Raw genomic sequence first — 27582 nt, 5'->3', positions numbered from 1 at the left:
ATATGTGTAGTTGTGTACCTTTCTTCTGTACCTGTTAAGTCTTGATGAACTATACAATATTAGCATGCAACTTCTGAAATGCTACAACTTTTCACTATTAAGCATTTGCAATGGATCCTCATGGTCACATATTAGTTTTCTGTGTCTATGAAAATAATCTTAAGCTGGATGGATATCTCAAAATGGTTGGATATTTATATTGTCGATGGTCTAATTATATGTTGGATACTCGAAACCCGACGGTTTAATGGACTTGTCCTATTTTGTTATAGCCAAGGGGAAGATAAGGCCCTTATATATATATATATATATATATATATATATATATATATATATATATATATATATATATATACATGACCGATAGTGTAAAATCCCTGACCGTTAAGAAAATATCGTCAGCAAATACATTTCCCGATGGTGAAACACATCGTCGTGGAAAAGATTATGGTCGGCAAACCATGTTGGACCCACTATCGAAAGGGAGGGTGGACCATTTAGTTGTCGATGGTCAATTGTTGGGTATTTGTTGTCGCCTACTGGTTTACCGACCGCCTGTCGGTGAATGGGGGAATGCCCGACCAAGAGTGGCCGACGGGAGATTACCAACGGTATACCCTCGGTTATTACCTTTACTGATGGTACAAGTTAATGCCTGACGGTTAGAAAACCGTAGGCTATTCTTAGGATCCTTATAGTGATCACAGATTTCATTTCGAAGAATACTAGACGAATGACACTATTTAATAGAAGTTAAGAAGATTTGGTAAGGCAAATTTACTCTTTAATCCTTTAGCATGCATTACTTCTTGTAGTTATATTATGAAGTATGAAAATACTTTCATTTTTGTATGTTTTATAATATAGTTATAGGGTCACCATTAATTTGTTATGGTGTTTTGCACGCCACCAAAACTTTAGTACGGCCCTGGTCAGCACGGGGTCAACTCCGGCCCCTCTGGTAGCCACCGCCGGCTCCCCGGAGGTGAACTAGATCCCTCTCCTTTCAGTCATCATCTCTCCTGTCATCTCTGGCGTGGCCTGGACCGAACCTTCCGCATCCATGTCATCGATCGCCCCCAATCGGCTGTCTCGCTGCATCTTCACATGCAGTAACTGGTTCTCATCGTAGGAATGGCAAGCCTGGCGATGTTGTTGGAAGCCTCCGTCGAGGCAACGCTGAGCACCCTGCGCACGGAGGCGCCGCAGCGGCGGGCGCAGCCATTCACCATCTTCCGCGTCCCCGCCTACGTCCGCGAGGGCAACCCGACCGCCTACGAGCTGCGCATGGTGTCGATAAGCCCCTACTACCACGGCGCCGCCGCCCTCCGCGCCATGGAGGACCACAAGTGGTTGTACCTCCATGACCTGCTGTCCCGCAACGCCACCGTGAGCTCGTCCCTGCTGATCCAGGAGATGCGGTCCCTGGAGCCCCGCGCGTGCGCGTGCTACAGCGAGCGGCCCCTCCTCAGCTCCGACGACTTCGTCCGCATGCTCCTCCTCGACGGCTGCTTCATCCTTGAGTTTTTCTTCAAGTGGCACACCAAGGAGCCCGACGCGCTCTGCGACGTCGACTGGGGCCTCATTCTCGTCAATGCCGACCTCCTTTTGCTAGAGAACCAGGTCCCGTTCTTCGTGGTCGAGAGGCTGCATGACCAAGTCGCCGGCGCGCAGGGTGGCCGCAGGTAGAACCTCGTCAATCTCCTCCTCGAGTACATCAGCGACGAGGTCCTGATCGAGCCCCCTTTTGGCACCTGCGAGATCCACCACCTCCTTCATCTGTACTACGAGAACTTCGTGCCCAGGCGGCCGCCGGTGGCGTCGTCGTCGAGTCGTCTCTCGTGGGTGATACCGCGGACCACCCAGATGAGGGCGGCGGGGGTGAGCTTCGTGCGGCGAAGGTCGGCGCGGGACAGCTACGACGTGGCGTTCGACGGCCGAAGATGCATGATGGGGATACCCTCCGTGATGATCGATGGCGCCAAGAGGCCGCTCCTGGTGAACCTGATCGCCTTCGAGCAGAGCCTGGGCATGGAGGAGACGCGGGTGCTCACTAGCTACGTGTCGCTCATGGGCTTGCTCGTCCGTGGAGCACAGGATGTGGAGCTGCTTCGGCGGCGCAGCATCCTGAAGAACCTGCTGGCCGACGACGAGGAGGCAGCCCAGTGTTGACACTCAAAATTGGCACGATGAAGGTTTTCTGGACAATCTGGGCAGACCGGTCAGACCTCTCCCATAAACCGGTCAGACCGATCTAGACAAGTTTGTCAAATTGCAAATTGGAATGCACCATTGCGTAGATCTCGTCGAGATGATCGAAATGCATATATAGAACATCCAATTTTGAGTCCGGATGAGGGAGTTATGCCTCCTGGAAGACCTGCACCCCGGTCGGACCGGTCAGACCGGTCCAGAGACCGGTCAGACCGGTCAGAACCACCCAGTCCGAGTTAGGAGTTGTATTTTGACACGGGATTTGATAGGGTTCAGACTCCTAACGGCTACAGACCTCCCCACCCTATATATATGAAGGGCCACGGCCGATTGAGGGTAATCCCAATCGATTCACACACTTATCCTTTACTTTTTACCTCCAAACCCTAACTTTTCCAATCTCATATGCTGTTCTTCGCTCATCTCTACGGCGTTCGAGGATGTTCTGAGTGGCCTGCCAACCTCAGAGCAACCCTAGATCCACGAGCTCCAACGGGGTCCTTCCCGAGCTCGAGATTCTATGTTTTCGCCGTCTCCCTGGAGTACCGGTCTGACCGGTCCGCATATCCGGTCTGACCGGTCTGCGCAGAGACGCTGCTGGTGTTGATCGTGTCGATGATCTTGCTGCGCGTTCTAGCACATTCGAGTGTGTTTGGCGCAAATTAGTGTCAACACACTTTTTGGCGACTCCGCTGGGGATAGATTTATCTGGTTTTTAAATCGATCTAATCTAGTTTTCAAAGAAGATGGGCGTCATCAGCGACCTCGACGAAGGCAACATCTCCACATCTATCGAGGAACTCAGCGAGGAGGAGCGCTAAGAGTACTTGGTGGTCAGGGAGCACTTCAAAGCACAATTCTTGAAGGGATTTAAGAAAAATCAGCAAGGCCAGGTCACGAGGGTTTAAGACTTCGTGATGCCCTCCTTCACGCTCAAGAATAAGCAAGTCGAGGTAATAAACAATGTAAGCACTTCATCTTCCGACTTGTTTAGCCAATTATCATCTATTATGGATCAGAAGATTGCTGATATATATAAGCCCATGAATGATTTAAAAGATCAATTAGACATCATCAAAAAAGGCAAATCTGTAGATGATAATTGTGCTTTCCAAATCGTTAGTTCATCGGCTACGCCAGCATCAGCCTAAGAAGCATCGTATGCCATGCCGATGAACTACTATAAAGGGCAAACACTACCACCGCGAGCATCACAGCCAAACATGGCTGGACCGGTCAGACCGGTCCAACAGACTGGTCAGACCGGTGCATCAGCGGTCAGTCCAGTAACATCTACACCGAACACGTCTACTCTTTGCTCGGCAATCCTTAGCCGAACCAATGAGATGACAAATTGTGTGCAGCCTTCTCCTTCACAAGAATCTGGTTCTCCACATGAACTGATTTTTATTAATGTACATGAAAATTCTGCGGGGCATGCATCGATAAGTTCGGTTTAGACGATGGTACAAGATAATCCTATAGAACATTGTCTTACTTCTGTAGCACAAGCATCCACGAGTGGTAGATGCAAAGCCGACCCCGTTAGGTTAAAAGAGGATCCGGCTAGTGCGATGAAAACTAAATTCGGTGTGGATATTGGTAATTCTACATTATACCAAAAGCCATATCCTGCTGAATTTGATTTAGTTTCTTTTCCTGCTGGTTGGTGTGTTCCTGATTTTGTGAAATTTAGTGGTGATGATAATAAAGCACTTTGGGAGCACATTGACCAATATATCTTACAAATGGGAAAAGCTGGTTTCCATGAGGCTTTGCGCATTCGCTTATTTTCATTATCTTTGACTGGAACTGCTTTTTCTTGGTTTTCTTCATTGGCCCCGAATTCTATTCAATCTTGGAATCAGTTGGAACGTAAGTTTCATGATCGTTTTTATAATGGGCACAATGAAGCTAAACTGTCGGATTTGGCATCGGTTAGGCAAGGCCAAGATGAGCCTGCTTCGAATTACTTCCGAATGTTTAAAGATATAAAAAACCAATGCTTCAATTTAACCGTTTCTGAAAATGTATTGGCTGATTTGGCTTTTGATGGTTTGCGTTCTTATTTGAAAAAAGAACTCGAAGGCTTTGAGTACCATACTGTTAATTATTTGCACATGAAAGTCTTGGGTTTAGAATTTAGACTCCCGAACACCAAAGATGCACATCGGTCCATACATGTTGATTGTAAATCTGATTCGGACAATGAGAAAAAGGAAGTTGGTGAGTTCATATGGCCATCAGAAATTAAGCCATGTTCTTGTTCATCCCTTAAACCAATTCCAAAGAATCGGCAAGAATAAGTTCGTTTCACATTTGATGTTTCTAAGTGTGATCGCATATTTGATGAATTGCTTAGAAGTGGAAACATCAAGTTGTCTCATGCCATACCGCCACTTGAGGAGTTAAAGCGGCATGCATATTGCAAGTGGCATAATACTTTTTCTCATGCAACTAATGATTGCAATATCTTTCGTCGAAAAATCCGATCGGCCGTTAATGAAGGACGATTGTCAATGCATGAGGTAAAAGATGACAAGGCGTCATTTCCTGTCCATACGATTGATTTGGATAAAGCCAAGGTACTCATTCGGCCGGAACAAGCCGAATGAGCAAAAGGAAAAAATGTTATCATTGGTGAGCCAAGGTCGAAAAATGTCAATGACAAGGTTCGGGCTAGTGAAGTGACGATGGAGAAGACTCTTGATGGAGAGGAGTCACTGAAGATCATTGTCAAAGCTTCAAGGCCCGGTGGGCAAGAGAGTTCCTCACAAGACACGAGTCGGCCTGCTGCCCAGGCACGACCGGTCAGACCAGTCGCCTCAACCGGTCAGACCAGTCAGGCAAAAAGCCGACCCAGAACTTTCAAGTCTAAGCACCCGGAAGAAGGTACTAGGAAGGTTAATGAGTCAAAGGTGCATGAGAGTTTTACAAAGCAGAAGCTCACCTTTGCTCAGCTACTGAACAAGTAGACAAAGACCGTTCCAAAAAATCGGCCACTAGAAAAACAACCAAGTTCACCTCCGCGTCAAGGCAAGCATTCTTCTCTTAGGGGAGAATACAGCAAGCGTAGGGGTGATAGCACTACAGTGTTGCCTCCTCAGAAGGTGTATGCTACTATGTCATGGGCGTCACCGGGATCGGGTTTTTCTTGTCCTACATGAGGGCATGAAGGAATTTGGATGTATTGTTATCCAATGCTATACCCACCATCTCACCACAAGGAGGAGGATTACAGAAGGCTTTTGTTCAGCAAGGTTTCACGACCAGTGCACGACCGATTAGGACCCCACCAATCAGGTCAGAGGCGGCAGCCTGCACTGGTCAAACCGGTCGCCATTGACCGGTCAGACCGGTCTCATCAGAGACCGGACAAAACTCATTCTCCAAGACAGGTTTACCGTGTCAAGGAGAAGAAAGAAGAGGTACAACCCACTATTGATCCAGAGAAAGCTAAAGCCGATGATGTTGTGCAAATTGGCAATACCAAAGTGGCTGTCAATGATGCGGGTACAAGACCGATGGTTTTTGGTAAATCGGCCAATCCTTCTATCCAAAGGCCGATCATGGCTAATGATCATGAGGCTAGCAGCAGTAGCTCGACATCAAAGTACTTTCAACCAAGATGGTGTCCTTCAGGGTTGACTCGTACTCAAAGAAGGAAGCTGCAGCGTCTACGTGCTCAGGAGAAGAAGGAAAAGGAGTTCAAGAGGCTGAGGGACAAACAATCCAACCACTACAGATCAATGGTCCCTCAAGGCAAGGTATGGAGGGTCAAAGCAGTTGACCAGCCAGCACGACCGGGCGAACCGCCTCAGGAGACCGGTCTGACCGGTACAAGTGACCGGTTTGATCGCCCAGAGCAACCGGTCAGACCGGTTGAGGTTGCAGCAGAACAGAAAGCCGAATCGGCAATGCCTGATTCGGTTCCTTGCGATGGAGAAACACCGCTAACATTCTCGGTACAAGGCAATGAGGAGCTAGTGGATCATGAGGCTGCACCAAAAGAGCAGCAATATGGAGCTCGACGACATTTAAGTGCTCGGGGGGGGGGGGGCAAAATATTGGCAAATGATAATTTACCTCATGAAGTTTCTATGCAACAGATTAGTTTGTAAGGGGCTCTCAAGACTTTGATCATGTATTTGAGGTCTTGAGCTGGTTGAAAATTGCAATATCAGTGGATAAAAGCCGAATTAGAAGTTTTTCAATTCGAGCTAGAAAATTGGCAAATATTTGTAATGAGGCATATTGATGCTCTTACTTCTATTCTTCGGTTAATGAATGAAACCGAATTTACTTGGGGGCAGAATAGCAAGAGGTCTTTGAAAAGATCAAGGTTTATTTGTCTTCACCACATGTGCTCAAGGCGCCTAGAAGAGGGGTTCCTTTTAGGCTTTATGTGGCTGCTGAAGACAAGATCATTGTGGCTGTTTTGACTCAAGAAACCGAAGACAAGGAGTATGTCATCACTTATATAAGCCGACGACTTATTGATGCGGAGACAAGTTATACTCTTACTGAGAAGTTATGTTTGTCTCTCTATTATGCTTGTACCAAATTGAAGCATTATCTACTATCTAGTACTTGCATAGTAGTATGTCAAACCGATATGCTCAAACGCATGTTACAAAAGCCGATTTTAAGTGATAGAATCGGCGAGTGGGCTTATGCTTTAGTTGAATATGATTTGGCTTGTGAATCCTTGGAATCTATGAGAGGCCAAATCATAGCGGATTTCATTGTTGAGCATCAGATTAATGATAAACATGCTTTGAAAATCGGCTATGTTACTTGCACACCATGGAATTATATTTTGATAGATCGGTTTGTGATGGTGGTCAAAGAATTAGTGCTGTCTTGATTTCTCCAAGTGGTGGTATTTTGAGTTCTCAAACCGATCAAAGTAGGATTGCATAAATAATCAAGCTGAGTATGAAGCCCTCTTATTTGGCTTGGAATTTTTGCAATCTACGGGCGTGAAACGTGTTGAAGCCTTTGGTGATTCACTTCTGATGGTGCCGCAAGTATTCGAGGTATGCTAATGACATAATGGATATTTAAATGCATATCTTGACAAGTGCCTCGATATTATTTCTTCCTTCAATGAATTTGTTATAAGATATATACCAAGGGAAGAGAATCGATAGGCTATTACTCTGGCTAAGCAAGCATCTGGCTAAGAAATTGTGAAGAAATATTTTTATATTCAAAAGCCGATGCAAGCGAAAGCCGAGTTGCAGATTCTGGAAGAACCAGTCCGACCGGTCGATGCAACTGGTCTGACAGCCCAAACCGGTTTGACCGGTCACGAGACCAGTCTGACCGCCCAGACTACTAGAAATACCAATTTGGCTATGAAAGGTGATTCATCACTAAAGCCGAAGATCATGACTGGAGGGTTCATATAATCTCCTATTTAAAGATCCTTGTCATGGTGCGAAAATGATATTCGGCGGATAACACTCAAAAACATTTTAGTCGACAATAAGCTCTACAATTGAATAGCCGAAGTTTTATTTCATAAATGTTTGAGCTTGGATCGGACCAGAGTTGCCATGAGCAAAGTTCATGAAGACATTTGTGGTACACATCAATCGGCTCCCAAGATGAAATGGTTGTTTAAAAGAGCCGGTTTGTATTAGTTTACCATGATGTCTTATTGTTTCAAGCAGTATAAAGGGGTGTGAAGAATGTCAGCGGTTTGGTGATTTACTATTGGTGCCCGCTATGTTGATACATCCTATTATCAAATCATGGTCGTTCCGAGGTTGAGGATTGGATCTCATTGTTTAAATTAGTCCTCCATCTTCAAAGAGGTATTACTTCGTGTTAGTTGCTATAGACATTTTACTAAATGGACCGAAGCAGTTTTTTTGAAGGACATGATTCACAACCGAAATTGCATATACTCAGGCCTGTCTCACTTACACAAGTTGACATGGCCGATATATGATATCGTCCTTCAAAGCAAGATATGATTGGTGCGTAGGTGCTTCTCGTTGTTCAAGTACATTTTTGGGCTAGGAGATATGTTTCTTTGTACGCAAGCTTTACCAAGAAACAGGGGGGCATATGTTGACACTCAAAATTGGCACGATGAAGGTTTTCTGGACAATCTGGGCAGACCGGTCAGACCTCTCCCTTAAACCGGTCAGACCGGTCTAGACAAGTTTGTCAAATTGCAAATTGCAATGCACCATTGCGTAGATCTCGTCGAGACGATCGAAATGCATATATATATAACATCCAATTCGGAGTCCGGATGAGGGAGTTATGCCTCCTAGAAGACCTGCACCCCGGTCTGACCGGTCAGACTGGTCCAGAGACCGGTCAGACCGGTCCGAAACGCCCGGTCCGAATTAGGAGTTGTATTTTGACATGGGATTTGATATGGACTGGGATATTGCGCGACGGGTCGCGCAGATGGCAATCGCGCGACCCCACTTTTTTTTCCCAGTTTTAGCATTTTACACGGCCACGGTCCGCCTCCACATGTCTCTTTCAACTATACGTGTCTCTCTATTCTTCCCACCCGTACAGCATGCAGTGGGGGGCTTTTCAACATGCAACCTGTTTATAGAAAAATATTTTATCTCGTCCGTATGATCGTCATTTTGAATACCGATAGCACCATTGTGTTCTACGTGACAAGACGAACAAAACTAGATCCCAGTTGCATATATTTTAAAAACATTTTCACCTAGTAGCAACTTATGTAAAAATTTAAATATGATATTATTGAAAGAGTTGCCACACTTATAAAATATAAGTTGTCACACATATAAGATAGAAGTTGCCACACTTATAAGATAAAAGTTGCCAAAAAAATATTTATAAGTTTAATAACAAAGTTGCCAAAAAAACAAAATTTATAATGAACATAAGTTGTCACAAATAATTTTTATAATATATATAAATTGTCACAGATAAAATTTATAATATACATAAGTTGTCACAAATAAAATTCATAATATATATAAGTTGTCACACAATTTATATCTTATTCATATGACAATTTGTGTGTATTAACCCTTCCGTTTCGTGGCAACTTATTCAATAATATCAAACTTAAATTTATACATAAATTACTACTAGTGCAAAACATTATCAAAACATATGCAAGTGGGGTCTAGTTTTATTTGTCTCGTCGTGTAGAATATACTGGTATAATCGGTTTTCAAAACAGAGCTAATATGAATGAGATAAAATATTTTTTATAGAAGCTTCATACCAAAATAAAGTTCATTTCCTTAACCTACCAGTTAACTGGGTGATGGCGTGAACATGCAGCTACGCACGCAGGCACATGGGCAAAAAATGTGGGCTGGTCTGGTGCGTGGGACGTAGGCCGGGCTTACGAGGGGATGCGCGCTAGCGCGCCAGCGCGACCAGTCGTAGGATAGCATTTTCCATTTGATATGGTTCCGACTCTCGGTTACAAACCTCCCCACCCTATATATATATATATGAAGGGCCACGGCTGATTGAGGGTAATCCTAATCAATTCACACACTTATCCTTTACTTTTTATCTCCAAACCCTAATTTTTTCAATCTCATCTGCTGTTCTTCGCTCGTCTCTATGGCGTTCGAGGATGTTCTAAGTGGCTTGCTGACCTCAGAGCAACCCTAGATCCACGAGCTCCGATGAGGTCCCTCCCGATCTCGAGATTCTAGGTTTTCGCCGTCTCCCTGGAGTACCGGTTTGACCGGTCCGCATATCCGGTCTGACCGGTCTGCACAGAGAGGCTGCTGGTGTTGATCGTGTCGATGATTTTGCTGCGCGTTCTAGCGCATTCGAATGTGTTTGGCGCAAATTAGTGTCAACACACAGTTCTTCGCCCGCCTCGGAGAAGGCGGCGGCACGAACTACAACCGGCACGTCTTCGCCGGGCTGTACGAGGACGTGCAGTCATACTGCGGGTCGTGGTGGCACAGGAACAAGGCAACGCTCAGGCGCAAGTATTTCGGCAGCCCGTGGTCGGCCATTTCCTTCATCGTCGCCGGGCTCGTCGTTGCGCTCACGGCTACTCAGACCTACTTCACCGTGTTTCCCAGGTCGTGATTTCTCAATCGTAGCAAAAGGAATAAAAGAAATAAAGTAAACATGGATAGTAGCATCCCAGTATTATATATCTTGCCCTCTGTATCTGTACAAACTCAGTCGCTCAAGAGCCACTACCGGACTGGACTTGTTTGCCGAGTGTCAAAAAGCACTCGGCAAATTTTTCAAAACCAAATTAGAAAAACAACGTTTAAAAATAACAAAACATTTTATTTTCACCCGGTAATCACACCAATCATCCAATGTCACAAGTCACAAGTCTCGCTATTATTTCGCGTTAAATCGCGCGCTACGCAGCTGCCTTGATTCGAACCCATGACCTCTTGCTTCGCGTGTAGCCTCCTCTACCACTCTAACCTTGTATTACATATGTCTAGATTCTATTTTGATTCTCCACATATTATACTAATTCGAGATAAAATTGCTTGTTTGAGGCCCTAAACGTATTCAAATAAAAAACTTTTGAACTACAAAGTTCCATAACTTTTCGAGATCTACAATTTTGATGTTGTAAGTTTTTTGATCCGAGGTCGTTTGCAAAATTTGAATTTCAAATTTGAGATATTCAAACACATATTTGAAATCCTAAATGCATTCAAATAAAAAAGTTGTGAACTACAAAGTTTCTTAACTTTTCGAGATCTACAACTTTGCTGTTGTGAGTTTCTTCATCCGAGGTCATTTGAAATACTCCAAAAATTCTAATTCAAAATTCATCCGAGACGCTTTGCCGAGTGTATTTTTATGGCACTCGGCAAAGCCTCTTTTTGCCGAGTGCCAATAAAATACACTCGGCAAAAAAATTAAGTAAAAAAATTTTAAAAATACCAAATGGACTTGAAAAATTACCAAAATTTCATGTTAAGCAATCTATGTTATCTATTGCCTATACAAAAAGTTTTGAACTCAAACAACAATTCGACCATCAATTTGACTCCAATTCTTATCGGATCATTCTCAACTCTATGATTTTTCTTCGGAGATGTATCGGTTTGTAAGCACGTACATGACAAAAGTGTGCGAAACCTCCTCAACTTTTTCTCACAACCTACACATATGATATTATGACATCTTGCCAAATCTCATAATTTTTAGACTTTGTTTGCTATTTTTAAAATTTTTAGAAAATTCAGAAATGAGATGTTTGCCGAGTGCCCACCCCTTGGCACTCGGCAAACACCTCTTTGCCGAGTGCCAACCTCTAGGCACTCGGCAAACAACCTTGTTTGCCGAGTGCTTTTTTTTGCCGAGTGTTTTCTCGATGGCACTTGGCAAATATATTGTTTGCCGAGTGCCCGAAAAATTGTACTCGGCAAACCCCTTGGCACTCGGCAATGTTCGGGTTTCCGGTAGTGAGCTAGCATACTCCTAGTCTCCTATGATGAACTTTAACTCTAGCAAAACTTTCTTTTGCTGCCATTGGATACAGCGATCCAACAACACGGTCCAAACTTCAATCTTGTTAACCAAACAAATGCAACGACTTTTACTAGACCAGCCTCATAGACATGCATGGGAAATAAAGTAAAGAAATCGTGAAACGCGAAATTTGCCCCAGGGAAATCTTAACGTTTGATATTTGCTGAGAAAGATAAAAGAAGGTACTAATCTTTGCAAATAGAAACTATAGCAGAGCTGATGGTTGCCACTGGACGCCACAAGTGCAGAGTGGAAACATGGAGCTGGAATTACAAAGTCGATAATTACAAGTCTGTTAATTTGGCAGAGCTCCCAGAGCAACTTCTAGGCTAAATCTAGAAGCTCTGCCAAATAGTTTTTTTTTCTAAGAAAAGTGATTCTATACTGATTATGTGGAGTGATTATGTGAACTGAAGTAAGGAGTTGGGAGCTAAAAAAAATAGCTTTTCCTGATTCACTTCTCATACTAGATCTATTTTTCATAAAGTTATTATTAGAGAATCATAGAGAATCACTTTTCAGCCAGTGAGTCACATCTCTCGAAGAATCAGTTCCATAGAGAATCGGAACTAGGTGGAGCTCTACCAAACTGACCTTTTGTATATGCACAAATTCCAATTCGACTGAGTTCAAAATTAATTTTAATATTAGCCTAAACATTAAACGGTGAACAGCTAGTCACCCGTCGTTTAGCAAAAAGTCAGTATACACAGCCATTTAAATGGTCGAAATAATTTTGCACGGCTCTACACGGCTAATCGCCCTACACACTATGCAGACATTGTAAATGGTCATGTAGGCAACAGTGGTTTTAAGGAATCATTAGGGACTAAATTTGATAATTATCTTTAGATTGTTTCTATTAATTATCAAAGTCTCTTCTGAGGGTGAAATAAATTTATTTTACAAGGTTTAAATCTTTGTCAGACTCAGGGTAGCAGGATTGCTCAGAGATATAGAATGTTCTAGAATAAGGGATAATGCATGGCCTGCACCTTATCCTATTGTAACTACCCGAACATAAGTAGAAATAGTCGGAATTGAAGGAAACTACCCGATGGGTACTTGGGTAGGTCTACTAAGCTCGTATCTGGCTATGATTTCCATGTAACCCTGTCCCTCAAGACTATAAAGGGCGGGCAGGGACCCCCCTCCAAACAATCTGCATCTAAGGCAATACAGACTAACACACAATACATAGGGTATTACGCTCTCGACGGCCTGAATCTATCTAAAGTTTCGTGTTCCTTGAACCATGAATTTTCTGATCTCAGCGATACCCTACCTACAAACAACCACCTCGAGGGTATCACTCGGTGCGCTTGACAGTTAAATACTGACAGCTGATGTCCCAAGTAGGGGTGTTCATAGAAGATCCCCCGGCGAATTCGATGGCATCGTTCAATTTTAATTGTGTCGTGCACGACGAAGGAACAACGTTTGTCTTCATCTCCTGGGCCTGTGTCGCCAACTGACTCAGGTGGCTACAAAACAGACACCTAGCCAAACCCAGGGAACCAGAGGCATCTTCAGCAAGTCAGAATAGCGATATTGACGACTTCGTCAGCAACCTCAACGAGATGCTGCTTCGTGACCTCACCAAGGAGATCGAGAAGGAATCCATTTTCGACCTGACTCCATTCATGCTTCAACAACAAACCTCAGATCGGATTCAACCCGATCCGGGGATTCCAGCACCCGGACAAGAGGATGCCATGGCTTCCCAGGAGGCTCCCATCTTTGACAACTACTCAGATTCAGATGATGAAGCCGAATCCTTTTCGGGCAACTATTTGGGTTTGACCATCACATCAACGCCACAAAGGCCAGTTCATGTACTGGAAGGGCTTTGAGCCCTCAGAACTACTCGAAAACTCCCGCCTCGTAGCCTACCTCCCGGATCTTCCTTACCAGCACCAGGCACGGTGACTATTCTCCCGAGCGGCATGTCTTCATGGCCATCATTGCAGTTGCTGACAACGATCCGCATGCTCACGAGCTACTCAAGCGAATCTCCGCTAACGAGCGGACGACACATGCCCCCAAATGCGAGGACGAAGCCCAGATGATTGAGCGAAGAGCCAGGAACACCAAGCGCACCCAACGCAACCACCTCGGGGGTATCCCTTGGTGGTCTTGGCAATTAAACACTGACAATTTCGCCATGCCCATGAGTCATCACCGCCTGGAGCATCGTGGCATCATAGCCTACGTACGCAAGCAAGTTTGGTTGGCCGTGCTCGACACTATCGCAAGGACGAGACCTCACCGTCAGCAAGCTGATGCGTAGATGAAGAGGAAGAACATGACAAGGCAAGGAAAAAATTATCTGTTCACATGATGAGCTGGAGCATGAAAAAATGGAAAATGAAGAAAAATATGAAGAAACACTTGGAATGTAGAATTCATGGGTCTCAGTGTTAAATCTTAAAAGGTATCTGATGAGAATATTACTTCTTTGGATACAAAATAATTTCAAAATTTAAGCCAAAAATCGATTTTCTGTGAAAATTGATCTCACATGTGGTAACCGGTAATGGTCATACCAGTAATATACCGGTAATTTTCTGAGACGAAGACCTTTGAATTTCAGTCAAAATTTAGCCATTTTTTAAAATATCTTCTGAAATTTTAGCCAAATATCGACCTACGGTCTTACCGTTCCCCTCCAAATTTCTTTAAATCAGTATCTTGAACACTGATACAAACAACACTTAAATACATATACAAGAACCGATCACTAGACCTCATTCCTGTATACGTTTGGGAATTGTGGGAATAATATATTACCTAATGATGTTGTTATAGTTAAAAATAATTAAGAGGACAAGGAAGTGTTTTGAGAAAGCTATGAAGGAGGAGAAGATAAGAAGGGCATCCAAACTAAGTTGAAGACCCGCACATACATAATTCGAGTCCATCTCGGAGTCCAAGACATACCGACTCCGCTTTGACGTTCTACATATGTATGGAAAGTTAAGGAGATAAGTATTCCAATTCATTTTATCCATCTTCGAAACAAGTGAACGTCCAAAAAGTGCCAAGGTGTTGCATCATCTCCTTTTGGAGCGTTGGCCCGTGTATCGTATTGGAGTTTATTAGAGACACACCTAGAGTTTCTTGGCCAACCCTAAAATATTTATATTCAGGAGCCACCGTCCAAGATATTTTTTCTTTGCATTGATTAATCTATCAAGAATAGTTTCGCCATGAGCATAATGTCATATGAAATATTGTTGCATTCTTTTTCATTCTTGTTTATATTCTTCGAATATATTCATAGGTAAAGATGATTAGTCTTTGTGGCGAGGTCAAATCGAGCAGCGCACATAACCAGAGGCGACTTGGTGCTTCGATTTCAGGCTGGTGTCTTATACTCTAACTTCTATACAGCATGGAGGGGGAGCCCTGGGAGCACTCCGCTGCTCGTGGGGCGACACGTGTTCTGTTCCGCGGGGAGGGACGCCAGACGCGGCCCGTGGATTTGCTGCATCGACCACCCGTCTCAGGCCTGCCGCACTGCCTCGCCTCCGTCTCAGGCTGTCCGCAGTGGACACGCTATGCCGTCCGGAACGCCGTGCCCCAGTACTGCCGCTGGGGTATGATGTCGGAGGAGCCGCGCTAGCCGAGCTCAAGCTCGCCCATGGCGTCCCCGTCGCCGGCCAACCCCAGCCGCCGTAGCCACCGCCGCCGCTGTAGAGGAGGGCTCGGGCCCGAGCTCGAGTTCACCGGAGGGAGGGAGTGGCGCGCCGGCCAGGGAAAGGGCCGAGCTCGAAGCAGAGAAGGGGCCACCACCCGCCACTCCGTCGCGCCCTCCTGCACGCGGTTGATGCCTGTGGCGCCCGCCGCTGCGCCCTCCCTTGCTCGCGGCGAGCGAGGATGGCAGTCGCCGCGGGAGGAGGCCCTCGCGGAGCCACGCCGGCAGTGCTTGGGTGCCGCCGTGCCTGCAAGGCCCCGCGTGCCTCCACGGTGGAGGTGGAGCAACAGCTCCCCGTCGTGGGGCTCTCCATAGGGAGGATTCGGATGTGAGGCAGAGAAGGTCCGCCACGCCCCTCCACAGAGCAGCCGATGCGCGTGGGGAAGAGGAGGCCGAGGTGGATGGCGCCCGACGGAGTGGAAGGTGAGAATGCCATGGCCGCGAGATCCGCGATTCCAGTCGGGGTGGAGCTCGGCTGCGCCTAGCGCTATGTCCTGGATGGAGTTGAGGAGGTTGTGGTCCCGTGGGTGAAGTGAATCGATCGGAGGTGTGGTGCGGCCGGCGAATTTGACCGGCGGAAGGAGAACTGGCCATGGTTCTGGACAGAGACGGAGAGCGAGAGAGAAAGAAACGAGAGTCAGAGAGAGTTCCAGACGGAGAGACCGAGAGAGACAATTTCATTTGCGTTGATTCAATTTTTGATAAAAATATACAGTAATAATAGCCTCAGGAGTTAGGGGTGTTCACTCTGCACCATGGATTCCGCAATTCGAACTGGGCGCGGCGGAGCGCGCTGTTGTCCTAGTTAATCATAAGCCGGATCGTTTGTGTCAAGTGGTCCATCAAGTGATAGTTACCCCCACTGATGGATGATTGGTTTCTCCCATTTCCCATCAGCATCCGAATTGGATTTCAAATAGTGAAAGACTTCGTATTGAGATGCAAATATTGAAATGTCCTGAATGGGTGGGTGGGTGGTTAGGTACCTTTCTAGAGAAACAATGTTTATAATAAATTAAATTTCTTCGACCCCTTGATTACTATTGACCAAAGTTAGAACTTTGACTTTAAATATACTCTAAAGGACTACTTTATGCTTGCATCGTCGACGGAGCTGGTAACAAAAGGTACGGAGTGGTGAGAACAGATGGTCAATATATAATAGCATCTGCCCACATGGAATATAATTAAGACTATCGCCCCCCTACCTGACGGCATTGACTTGGAGTCAATGAATTCCGCGGTGTCGCGGCTTGGTTGGCCTTTTGCGTCATTCCTAAAACGCCTCGTTCGCTTTATCGATGATTTATACCATTGTAAAACCATCGTTATATTAGCGGTCGGATCATCTCGCACGGATAGGCCACAACAAAAAGTGTAAATAGACACAAAGATATATATATATATATATATATATATATATATATATATATATATATATATATATATATATATATATATATGGAGCTTCTTTTCTTTGCCCTTTAATCAGATGCAAATTACAACGGAGATGCTCTCGTCTTGTATAGATAGTCCTGATCTAGACCTCTTTGTTTGGGGGTTTATTAGTTTGGTGATAGCGAATATCACAAAAAGTAAAAACGCACCACCAGTTCTCAAACTAAGCTCTGGGTATCATCTAGGTCTCCAAACTTTTAAAATACAGATTCAGATCTTTAAACTTACTAATTGCATCACGTGAGGTCCAAATCTAGTTGTTTCGGTTTATATGTAACGATAATATGATATTTATATCAAATTCTGTTTTAGTTTTCATTTGTACTCCATTTGCAGATAGATTCTATCCATTTCGGCTCTAAACTTTGCATGCGTGTTTGCTTTGGCATGGTGATCCCGGCGACGCTCTTAACTTCACACATACTCTCCGGACTTGCCCGCCCCTTCGCACATTTTAAGCTTGAGCAGTGCTGAAGGCGTCTTCGGCATTGATGTTTCTTTACCCTCTATCGCAGCTTATCACTCCTTCGATGATATCTAGGGATGCAAGTTAGATAATTTTTGGGTTATTGGGTCGACCCAAAAAACTGATAAAATGAACTAGAATGACATTATGCGTAAATAATTTAGGAGGAGAAATAAACAAGAGTGGCATGCTATCGTAATTAATTAGCTGTCCCAAACACTATTAGGTATCCACTTGCATTGCTAATGATTAACCCTTCGGCTCGCTACACAAAGTGAATTTGCTCGTTAAGATATTATATTGTTTTGCAAAATATATGGACACAAACGTTCATTCACATGCAAGCACACTCACCATGAAATATTGTCTATTCAACACCAGGGTATTGAATATTATTCAACACCCCCACCGACACCGCCCAACTCCGACGAGTAAAAGCTGCCCAAGTTATTACTTCCTCTCACCAGCATGCGATCCGTAACATAAATGCAATTAAAAGTGCACAGTGCATTGAATATTATTAAAGGCGGAGCGCCCCTCCTCCGACGGAGGTAACTAAATCCCGCAATCGTAAAAACCTTAGATGAAACCGTATTATCTGTGACATATTTACTCCTACCGAGGAATATATTAGTGGAGGCCAACCGCAATTACCACTATGATTCTCCATTCCATTTTTTAGGTTGTGACTTCTGACAGCGGCTATGTATATCTCGATGGTGCCCAACCAGGTTGACAACAAACCCACCGCCTCACGCCACTCCTGATTCTTCCCCACGGCGGTCGATCCTTCGGCGAGCTCGTGGTTGGATTTCCCGGTGGCAGCCCGCTCCCTCTGGCTTGCGCAGTGGAGGTCCTCGATCGTGGCGGCAGCGATGGGATCAAAGTACGGGGATTCACTGTTGCGATTGGGTCCCTAGATGATGGTGTTTTGTGGCGGCGCGGCTGCAATTCATCAGGGCTCGAATTTGCAACGACACAGGTCAGCTACTCCCAGATTTGCGTGGTACTCTCCCGCTCCAGATCAAGTTTCTCATCCATCGCTGCAGATGCTATCAGGGCCACTTAGGCACGAGATCGTCAGAGTACCGGGCAGAGCGGTGTTCTCTAATTCCATGCCAATTATATAGTTTGCAATTTTAAAATTGGTCTCCTTTTGCAGATGTGGTGGGCGAAGAAGATTTTGTTCCCAACAGGAATGCGCCACCTGCAGCCCTGCTTGTGCATGCATATGCGGGGATTCTCCAGCGGCCGTGCTCACCTCGTGCTGGAAGTAGAAACCACCGTCGCACGATGGAGAGTCTTCCGATCCGCTGCCGTCGACTCAAAGTGGAGAACAACGAACTGCAAATACGAGTGAGAGAGATGATTTTTATGGCTCTGCATCAAAGTGATAGGTTTATACATCTGAATAAAATCTTTCTTTGGCTATAGCTGTACTCACGCTTGTATTTCCTATTTTAATTACTCCTCTGCTCAGTTGAGAATACTCTTAACAATTGAAGAATATTACTCTTGTCAATTGAAAAATACTCTTAAAATTTCGAAAATACTCCAAAAGTTTGGCAAAAAAACTATTCCTGTGAATTTAAAAATGTTCCTCATATTAGGGAATAAAAATACTCCAATCATTTCAAAATGCTCCCGGTATATAATGTTTCGAAAACTCCTCCAGCCAACATGGAAAATTACCCCTAACATAATAAGAAAAATACTCCCATCTAATATGGAATGTTACGCATGTATTTTAACATGTGATTATTATCCTCCTCGATTTAAATCCCAAATAGAGAAGTATTTTGTCCATCTTTGAGTTGTATTTTTTTTTACAATTTAGAGTAATATTTTCAGAATTTGGAGAAATACTTTTGCGGTTTAAATTTGGAGAGATGGTTTAGAGGAGTTAGGAGGCATAACTACCATTTGTCAACTCGAAAAGTAATTCTCATGAAAGCATGATTACTACTGCACGTGATCTCCTCACAATTATTGACATATATTTAGCACCCGGAATCACGTTTCAAACTACATTGCACGCATCCTCCCTCTCTTCTAAATACATGCATATATTTCTCTCCAAACCTCCCTCAGTCTAGCATGTGCACATGCAACAAGTGCTAACAGTAACAGCTCCCTCACCTCATTTCACAAGCGCGTGATTACAGGCAAGATGCAAGGAGCGATCCAAACGTATGTTGCTAGCCTCACCAACGCCAAGGATGCCCCCTAATATTTGTGGTCCAAATGATTTTTTTCGGTCGCAACACCAATCAGACGTGTTTTTACGGCCACAAGTATTGGTTGGATGCCCCCTAATGTTTAAAGAAGGAGGAGGAAGTAATCAGCCATATACTCAAGGAGTAATCTTATAGAACGTGAAGGAGTAATCTTTATAGAATAAGCAATGTAATTATCTATCCTATTATTCTCTTTTCAGTTTCACATATTTTTCAACCTTCAGCATGTGGAGTAATTTAAATTTTTGGGAGCAGTAATTCCACATGATTATAGATAATAATTGTGAGAGTTTGAAGCAATAAAATAGATCCTGTCATTTTTTGAAAACAATATACCATATATTGCATGCTTTGCATGCGACGCATGCTCCAATTTATTTAGACATGCATGCCATCAATCCAAAGATATCTCTCTCCTATAAAAACAAATGGCGTATATTGCTCTGCCAAGTCTTCCTTGTAATTGTAGCCCTGTAAGTTTAAACACTGACCCCCTGAAATCACTGCAATTTATTCACATTAATTGAAATATAATGGAGATTCCATGGATACCGCATGTGTTGCATCTGCATGCTCCAAAGATTTCGCATGCTATGTTTGTGTTGCTGCGTCTCCTGTGCTAGGGCATGGCGCCAGGGAAGACCGCGCTGGACCATGAGATGGCCTCTACCAGCGCACCACCGTTCCAATAGAAAAAAGACGGGGACTGCAGCTTCTTGCCCGCGACACCCCTGACATCCTCCGCTCCGCCCTCCGCACATAGGAGATGTTACCGGTGGGATGGATTTTTTTGAAAACTCATTTTTTTGGTTGTGGGATGGATTTGTTGATGAATTACGGTCACAAGATGTCATCGGAGCTTCAGAGCCGCCTACCATTAATTTTTACGATTGAGGTACAAAATAGGTGGTTTTTATATTTGCGTAGGCTTGCCGGATCTCCAGTTGGGAGCACCGCTGAAGCGATGAATCGTATTCAGCTCACAGCAAACCGCTACACTTTTACAACCATGAGCGCTAATTTTCACACCCCAAAAAGACATTATTAAAACCAACTAACGACTAATTTTTACTTCCAGTAAGTTTTTACTTCCTACTGTTCACTTTTTACTTCCAACGATTTCTTACTATCCCATAGCTCCTTACGTGATAACACCTCAATTTCTATTTTCAATGGTCAAACGGAATTTTTTGAATTAGTAACCATTCAAAATTGCTTTAATACAATAACGGAGACCATCCGCGTTAATCAAGGGTCGCGGTCCCCATTTAATCCATTCAATATACACTATACTGAGATTTTACTCCCATATAACCAAGGCATCGTAATTTTCTCCACTTTCGCTGAACTCGCCGGAGTCAGCCTTGCTCCGCCGTGGCTGTTGAATAGTTATTTCAGCAACCCGCATGCTAAATAGATGGGTCACACATATATATAGTGCTTTCAAAATATTACACTTTGTTATTATAGGAGTATTTTGCTTGTGTGAGCACTATTAAGTCATAGTTAAAATAGTGAATTGGTGTGAGGACTAGAGAGAGAGTGTATAATGTAAGTCCCCTCATTTTCTAAATTAATGCTACGGTGATATTCGTCTTTAGTGACCTCGATGTATCATGTGCTGCCTGTCGTCATGGCAGTGACGTAGTGTAGGAGCACTTGTTAATTAATTACTAGGTTTGTTTTACAAGTCAAAAGCGCAATAAAGCAACGCCCAAGGCTTGCGTGTATGGTTTAGGCCAGTCTCAATTTGGAGAGTGTCATCGCACAGCTACTTGAACTGTGAACTAGGTAACCGAGTCGGAGGAGTATCATGGTGATGACACTCCTCTCACATCCCATGACAATTCCTTCTTCTCTCTGTTCTACTACATCAGCAAATTTAATGCTCATAATATTCCTATGATCCTCCCACTGAAATTGGCCTTAGGCCAATCTCTCTAGGGATTTGATGGAGAGTTTATGACATTAAATTCTATACCATATCATTAATTTTGCTGATATGGAGGAGAGAGAATGAGAGAGTTTCATGAAATGAAAGCAGAGTTCCATCTCATAATACTCAACTGGCATAATTATCTAGTTTCTAGTTTTGATAACTATGCGATGAGCTGCACTGAGACTGGCTTCCCACTCCCACCTACCCTCCCCACTTCAACAAACGCCACCTGTTGCAGAACGGCGAAGACCCACCTCAACTACCTCAACCTGTTTCCGCCCAAACCCCTGCCCTACTGGTGGTGCAGTCATGTTCTTCCACCCATCAACATTTCTCTATTTTACTAGCCCGTCCGCCAGCTCCCGACCACGCTTTGGCACCAGTGCTTCCCCTCCCCATTCTCCGGTCTTGCATTGCTAATCTACGCCGCGGCCATCCCTTCTCTCTCTCTCTCTCTCAACCACAACCATCCATAACAGCATCAAGATCAAAATGTTTGAATGGATTCTCCGAGCGGGAGGAGGGAGAACGATTTCAGCATGTCGTTGTCAGATCTAGGCAAACGTGATAGGCAGTTCGCTAGGTGCCAGAAACTCATCATGTCGGCATATGGGTATGGTGATGGCGATCCTGGCCTGGCAAAGTGGATCGTTCAAGAAGCCGCCGGGGTGCTGCGGAAGCTTCACTTTCGCGTCTTAGGACGTTTATTCTACATCGGCTTCACGCCTACTCCCTATACGCTTGAGCAATCCGATGAAATTGACCTCTACGACTCCAACAAGCCTCAGCACGAGGATGAGGGTGACGATTCTGATGATGATCAAGGCGGTGATCCAGTGTACGACAAGCATGAGCACAACGAAGCTGCAGAAGGTGAGCAAGAGCTTTTCGCGGTCCATGTTCTGCCACTACATAATAAGTACGATTATTATTAACAAAATTACTCTTAAAAATTGAGTACAATTATTCCATGATTTTGCAATACTACAAATCTAACATACCTTGAAATTGTGTGTGTGTATGTATGTATGAATGAATTTGTAGTCCATCCTAAACCAATAATATCACTACTACAATAGGGGTTATCACCGCCAGTTCTAAAACACCATCACCGCTAATTTGGATCCCCATTTAGTTCAGGTCGACCATGACAGGACTGGTCATCACCGCCAAGGGCGGAGCTTCATTGGGGCCAAGGGGGGCTTTGGCCCCCCGGCCAATGAAAATTCCTACTACGTGAATAGTAAATGGATATGTTTATTACTGTAGCAAAAGAGTGGCCCCCCCTCATTTATCTGAAATTCCAGTTCAAGCTCCGCCAGTGATCACCGCAGGATCTATAACCTACGGTGATAGATGCTTAAAAACAAAGAAAAAGAAACACCGCCACTCCGTCGCTAGCCGTAGTGTCCCTAGATCACCACATTTCTTTCGTCATAGAAAACGGGCGTCTCCCAGTTTTCTATGACGAAACGAACATATCTGTGACGGTCAACCCGTTTTCTATGACGAAAAAGGAGCATCACCTTTCCATTACGCTACACATTGTTTGTAGTTCATTGTAAGATGTTATTTCTTTTATACAAGGTATCCCATGTTTTAATTCGAACATGGAAAAGGGGGCGCAAGGGGGGTTCGAACTCTGGTCCTCGGGTTTATAAGGGGCATCACCTTTCCATTACGCTACACATTGTCCGTAGTTCATTGTAAGATGTTATGTCTTTTATACAAGGTATCCCATGTTTTAATTCGAACAAAAAAAGAGGCGAAATGGGGCATTGAGGGTTCGAACACGGATTACCAAATCATGAACCTAGCGGCCTACCAGTGCGCCGAGCCATCTTTTCTGAAGGCAAAGGGCAATTAAACTTTTTATATATTATTGTTGTGGCCCTGCATTGAAGAGCAGATGTGTGATTCATCCTTTTCTTTTTAATCCGGAATTAAATTTTGTAATCAGTATTTCTCCCTCATAACAACTCCAAATTTGAAGGTTCTTTTTTCTGAATTTTTCTAAAAATCAAAATATTTTGTTTTGTGGCTTTTATTTATATGTTAATTGCTATATCTTGATTATTTTCATATGACATGTTTTATTCCAACAAAATAGAGCATTGAAAAGCATGTTTTTGCATAACAATTGCTAATGTAACTTGGTATTTTTTAATATTATGGTTGGCATAAGGTGGTGTCAAAAATTGAGATGAATACGAGTTTGAACATGTTATTAGGTATTCAAATCTCAAAGTTTTGACTTGAATTACAAGAAACTATGTGAGAGATGTATCTTTCAGTGAACAATGTATGGTCCAACTTTACCAAAACTATTTAGGTTTTTTATGGAAAGTTTATACATCCATAAAATGATTCTACGACAATTTACAGAATTTTTACAGAAGTTTTAGGTATTATTATCATTATTTTGTAACAAGGGGGAAAGTAGAAGCTTGAATTATCCCTAGCAAACATTTGAAATTTTCATCTATTTTTAGGATACAAGCTATAACAGAACATATATACCTAAACAATATTTTTGAAATTTTATAAATATTATTTGAGATACATTAGTTCAAATTCTAAATAATTTCAATAAACCCGTAGAAAATCATTTAAATTATTAAAAATGATAAATGAATCAGAAAATTATTGAAACTTCTACAAAATAACTTATACATAGTGTACTATATATAAAAAATCTATTAAAATATATAAGATGATTATTTTTATGCATTAGTTCATAATGGTGCAATAAATAGAAAAATAAAAAGAAAAACATTTAACAGACCAGGAATGAAACAAGGCCCAAATAGCCCAACTAACCCAATTATTGGTGACCGTTCATTATCGATCCAGTGGCTCTGATTGCAGTACCATAGTATAAAAAGATACACAAACCCTAGTCCTCCATCCCGTCACACCCTCAACCCGCTCAGATCCGCCTCCACCTCCCCGTTCCTCTATCCCTTCTCCCCCATCCCCTCACCACCGCCAGGCCTGCGGAAGGCTTCACCAAGTCGGTCGCGGTAAGCGGAGGCCGGGAGGAAGGCGCACCGCTGCGCGGTGGTCCTGGCGTCGTTGTTATCGCCCAAGCCCGCGGCGGCCAAGGACGCGCGGTCGGTCTAGGATGCGCCGCTCCTCCTCGCCGCGCGCCGCTGCCACCGCTGCCGTTGCCGCGACTCCTCCCCGCCGTGGCCGCCGCGGATCTGCGCCGCTGCCGCCGCCGCCGCCACCTCCTGTGACCGCGGCCGCATCTCCTCTTGTCCTCCGTCCACCCGCGACGCCCTCCTTCCTGCTGCGGGGCAGCGGGGCTGAGATCCGGCGCGGAGCTCGAGCGCAGCGTTTGGTGGGCAGCGGAGCTCCGGCAGGCGGCTCGGTGGGCTGCCATCGCAGGGCACCAGGCGACCGCGTTCGAAATGGCCGCATCCGGGGTGCACGGCGGCGCTCGACGGCGAGAGGCCTGCTCCCTTGTCTCCTCTCCTAGCAATCCTCTCCTCTGCCTGCTTCTCATCGATTATGTGCAGCCTCTAATCTCCTTCCTCTTTCTCATTTTTTGATTTGCAGTGTCAATTTTGGATCTCGTGGTGCAAAGCCAAGAAAATATCTGTACCCCCTCTTGATTTCTTCCTTTTCAGCATCTAATTGCATAGGATTACATGTAAATCTGGTGAGATTTCTCACCTTCTCCTTTGATCTATGAAGGAATCGAGTGGATCTACTTGTCCTCATTTGCTTCCGTTCTGCTGGGTGGACTTCTAGCCTGCTGCTATGGTAAAACCATGAGGGCCGCCTTCTCTTAACCCCTCTGCATGGTTCCAATGATTTTTAGTTGTACTTCTTGCTGTTTTCTTACCTATCCTAGCTGTTTTCTCTGGGTCTGCTGCTGCTCGACAAAGGGAAGCAACGCCTTTTAGGCTTTAGGTTAGGTAATTGCTGATGAATCTTTCTCCTCACCTGCATGTTTTGCTATTTGTTGCTCCTTTCTATTCCTAAAAAATATACTTGCACAGAACACTTGACATTCTAGCAGAGTTATGTTTGTGCAGTAATTCCCTCTTCCTGATTGTGCTTTTAGTTAAATTCTAGCAGCATAATTAGCGCATCTTTGTCTGAAAGCTGCACATTGTTGTATTGATAATCTTGTGAACTAGTTGAGTTGAAATGAAAAAATAAAACCTACTGATAATTCTAGCAGCATAATTAGCGCAGCTCTTGCTTGTCATCAAGTACAGAAGCTGTTAGCTTGTTTATTTGCAAGACTAGTACAGAAGCTGTTAGCTTATTTATTTGCATGACTACTACAGAAGTTGTTAGCTTGTTTATTTGACCAATCAGCAATTCTTCCATACTGAGTGACCTGAACTCATGATTGAAATGGCTAGCTAAATGTCTACTATAGAAAGACCATATGATTTTTCTCTTTTGTTGCTCACATGTCAATGAATAAACATGTACAAACTGTAATGCCCTTATATTTTGCAGCACGCCAAAGCTAGATATATTGAAGATGTGTGTGCTGATTCTTTTTGGTGATCACCTCTACCTCTACAGGTCACTGCCACATAAATCATCTCCCATTTGGCTGTTTAAGTAATCCATTTTGATTGTCTTTTATTTACAATTTAACTTGCAGATTCATCGGCAAATAGGTCTGGGCATCAGCATATGTGCTTGTGGATGTGAGCATGAATACAAAACTTGGGCAGGCCTTGAAGCATGGGTTTGCTTGAAGCTACTTTTTATTTGCTGTATTATGAGATTTTGTGCTAGATAACTGGAGTTAGACTGATTTCATGTTGAATCGAAAAACATTGATGTATGTATGTGATCAGATGTTGGATAAGAATTTATTTATATATGGGCTTCTTTATATCTTGAGATGGGCTGAAATGATGATGGATTGATCAGAAAAATGGGCTTGATGTAAATGGGCTGTTTTTTTTCATTAGCAGATACATTGGCTATATGCAATAGACCCATATCATTGTCCATGTCAGCATCCATGTGGAAGCCACATCATCACCACAATCCACACCATTGCCATGTCAGCAGCCACTGCATGATGTGACAATTGAATCTATGACGTTAATTTTTGTCATAGAAACCGGGCTTGGGTTGGGCTTCAGGGGGCCCGGAGACATTCTATGACGGTTTTAAAACGTCATGGATCAACCAATCTATGATGAAAATTTAAGAAATGTCACGAGGTGTGATCTATGACGCTCAATACATGACGCTATTTGAGATCGTCATAGATACTGTTTTATGACGGTTTTTTAGTGATATGTGACGCTATAATTTAGATTCAGATTTAGAGGTTATTTTGACTTTTAATAATAATATAATTAGATAATTTATATGCAAATTTAGATGGTTATTTGCATTATTTTTATATTGGCATATGTGGGTAATTTACACGAAGATTAGAGGGTTACATTAGATGTTTTATAATGGCTGAGGTGGATAATTCAAATACATGTTTAGAGGGTTACTTTAGGTATTACTTTAGTCTATTTTCATATGGCAGTGTAATTTATTAGGAAAGATAATAGATCCAATGACTATTAGTATGATTACAATTGTCAGATTGATGGTAGGATATTTTTGATTTTTGTGGAAATTTCTAGAATTTCTTCATTTTTTTAGAGCCTCCACCTAGAATCCTACGTGGCATCACGTAGAGACTTCAAAAGAAGCCTCCAATTAGTAATAGTGAGATTTTCTGCTCTCGGTTGGTGGATGGTCGTAACGTCAGTCTCAATGCATAGTTTCATTGTACGGTTACCAAGACCGAGAACTTGGTAACTATGCCGGCTCGGTTAAGCCGGAAGACTGAAGAATGATGTCGGTGTTCCGTTCACCGGCTAGTAAAATTAGCGCCGCGCTTCTCCGTGGCCCGATGGCTAACAATCGGAGACAAGGATTTAGACTAGTTTGGATGAAGGCCCTACGTCCAGTGTGGGGTGATGTTCTTTCGTGTTCCTCACGACCGAATGCTGGGTGTTTACAACGAGGCTCGTGCAAGCGTGCGAGTGTATGTGGAGCAGATGCTCATTCTGCTGTGGTCGTCCGTACGTGAGAGAAG

General features: G+C 43.8%; 1 long non-coding RNA gene and 1 pseudogene across 1 annotated transcript; both read left to right on the top strand.

The window, feature by feature from the left end:
• Positions 1 to 1272: 1272 nt before the first annotated feature.
• LOC120676724 lies at positions 1273 to 10314 on the top strand (annotated as a pseudogene).
• A 15188-nt stretch (positions 10315 to 25502) lies between these two features.
• LOC120675710 lies at positions 25503 to 26375 on the top strand. Its single transcript, XR_005675457.1, has 3 exons — positions 25503 to 25542; positions 25980 to 26048; positions 26131 to 26375. It is a non-coding gene; the product is annotated as an uncharacterized LOC120675710 (long non-coding RNA).
• Positions 26376 to 27582: the final 1207 nt, after the last annotated feature.

The sequence above is a fragment of the Panicum virgatum genome, chromosome 5N (assembly GCF_016808335.1).
Source record: "Panicum virgatum strain AP13 chromosome 5N, P.virgatum_v5, whole genome shotgun sequence".
NCBI lineage: Eukaryota > Viridiplantae > Streptophyta > Magnoliopsida > Poales > Poaceae > Panicum > Panicum virgatum.
The sequence above is the reverse complement of the archived record's forward strand: the minus strand, read 5'-3'. Positions and strand labels throughout refer to the sequence as shown.